We start from the raw sequence: 2,555 nt of genomic DNA, 5'->3' as shown, positions 1-2,555 counted from the left end.
TGTGAGCGATTTAATGGTACACTTAAGCAGATGCTTAAGATGCTGGTTGAGTCACATGGACGCGACTGGGAGCGGTATCTCTCACACCTGCTGTTTGCCTACAGAGAGGTACCACAGGCCTCAACGGGGTTTTCCCCCTTCGAGCTCCTGTATGGCAGACGAGTCCGGGGGCCTCTTGGTCTGGTAAGGGAATCCTGGGAAGAGGAACTGAATTCCCCAGAAGTGTCCGTTGTGGAGTATGTCATTCGGCTCCGTGACAAAATGCAGTCAATGACGCAGATGGTGCATGAGAATATGGCGCAAGCCCAGGCCAGCCAGAAGCGATGGTACGACCAACACGCTCGAGAGCGGGTGTATGAAGTGGGTCAGAAGGTGTGGGTCCTGGTCCCAATGACCCAGAACAAGCTTCAGGCGGCCTGGGAGGGTCCATACCTGGTGCATCAGCGCCTCAATGACGTAAACTATGTGGTCACCATCGACCATGCCAGGAAGAGGCAAAAGGTCTTCCATGTCAACATGATGAAAGCTCATCATGACAGGGAAGCCTTTGCTCTTCCTGTGTGTAGTCTTCCCGAGGAAGGCGAAAGTGAAGTCTTGGTGGACTTGCTCGCCTCAGCCCGGGATGGAGGGTCTATCGAGGAGGCGGCATTCAACCCACAGCTATCCTTGGACCAAAAGTCCCAGCTGCGGGAGGTATTCCGGCCCTACCTGATGACCTTCACGAATGTCCCAGGGAAGACATCCCTAGCCACCCACCAGGTGGACACAGGGAGTCATTCCCCAGTTCGTCAACCCCCATACCGTGTCTCCCTAGAGGTACAAAAGGACATAAAAAGGGAGATCGAAGTCTTGGTTCCCAAAAAGGACCGGACAACCCGGTTTTGTGTGGACTACAGGAGGCTAAATGCAATCACAGCACCCGATGCGTACCCAATGCCACGCATCGACGAGTTACTGGATTGCTTAGCCGGGGCCCAGTACCTGACCATCATGGACCTGAGTCGAGGGTACTGGCAGATTCCTATGTCCAAGGAAGCACAGGAAAGGTCCGCCTTCATCACCCCATTCGGGCTGTATGAATCCCTTGTCATGCCCTTTGGCATGAGAAATGCTCCTGCCACTTTCCAGCGATTGGTCGACCAGCTGCTCGAGGGACTAGGAGGGTTTGCAGTAGCTTACCTGGATGACATTGCCATCTTTAGTCCCACTTGGGAGGAACACCTGGGGCACCTGGAGCAGGTGCTCAGGCGGATCCAAAGCGCTGGTCTGACTATAAAGCCAGGGAAGTGTCAGATCGGCATGACTGAGGTACAGTACCTTGGACACAGAGTGGGGTGGCGGGACCCTGAAACCAGAGCCAGGGAAGGTTGATGCCATCACCTCCTGGCCTACCCCCAAGTCAAAGAAGCAGGTGATGTCCTTCTTGGGTACGGCAGGGTACTATAGGAAGTTCGTTCCTAACTATAGTGCTCTTGCTAAGCCGTTGACGGACCTCACCAAAAAGAAGCTACCGCAAGTAGTCACCTGGACAGATGACTGTGAACGGTCCTTCAGGGCACTAAAAGCTGCCCTCGCCAGTTCCCCAATCCTACAAGCTCCGGACTTCACCCGACGGTTCATAGTTCAGACAGATGCCAGTGCGTTTGGCCTTGGTGCAGTACTCAGCCAGGTAAATGGGAAGGGAGAAGAGCATCCGGTGATGTTTCTCAGCCGCAAGCTCTTATCCCGGGAAGTGGCCTACGCCACTGTGGAGAAGGAGTGCCTCTCTATAGTGTGGGCCCTGCGGAAACTGCAGCCCTACCTATATGGACGCAACTTCACCATAGTGACAGACCACAACCCTCTCAGCTGGCTACATCGGGTGGCCGGCGACAATGGTAAGCTACTGCGGTGGAGCTTGGCACTACAGCAGTATGACTTTACCATTCAACACAGGAAGGGTGTTGAGCATGGCAACGCTGATGGGCTGTCCCGGCAGGGGGATGCCAGCGAGGTAGGCTTAGGAGACGATTGGCAAATCAATCTCCCATGCTACCTCAAAAAGGGGGAGGTGTCATGTAGAGCTGTGGAAGGGACTTCCTCCCCCTCTTCTTCACCAGCCACAGGTCGTCATGGCGATTATCTGATTGGCCTGGAAGCTTAAGGTATTTATGACTTTGGGTGATGGTAGAAGAAAAGCCAAAAGCTGCAGAGAAAGACAATTCTTTGTAATATTGGCGGGAAAACTCCCAAAGCAGGTTTTGAAGTGCGACTTTAATGCTAGAAAGATGAAAAACACATTGCCAGAATCCCTGCGTCGTGCGGAACCCAGCGCACCGTCTCACCTGACGAGGAGATCGACGGAATCACGACAAATTAGTATTGGCCAGTAAAATTGTGCTAGAGGCGTTGTGTTTGGTATCAATGTAACTGTAAAATCGAGATATTAAATATGACGCTAATATCTTTCACCTGTGTGACCCAGGAGCAAAGATATGAAAAACCCTAGAATTATGGAACTTTGTGACCATCTCAAGCCCAGCCCACAAGTGACTGTAAAATGATGTCACAGGCAA

General features: G+C 52.6%; 1 protein-coding gene across 3 annotated transcripts in view; it reads left to right on the top strand.

The window, feature by feature from the left end:
• Positions 1–2,555, top strand: part of CHUK (component of inhibitor of nuclear factor kappa B kinase complex) — a 496,520-nt gene that overhangs the window by 258,772 nt on the left and 235,193 nt on the right. The window lies entirely within an intron of this gene.

The sequence above is a fragment of the Anomaloglossus baeobatrachus genome, chromosome 5, assembly GCF_048569485.1.
Source record: "Anomaloglossus baeobatrachus isolate aAnoBae1 chromosome 5, aAnoBae1.hap1, whole genome shotgun sequence".
NCBI classification, from domain to species: Eukaryota; Metazoa; Chordata; class Amphibia; order Anura; family Aromobatidae; genus Anomaloglossus; species Anomaloglossus baeobatrachus.
The sequence above is the reverse complement of the archived record's forward strand: the minus strand, read 5'-3'. Positions and strand labels throughout refer to the sequence as shown.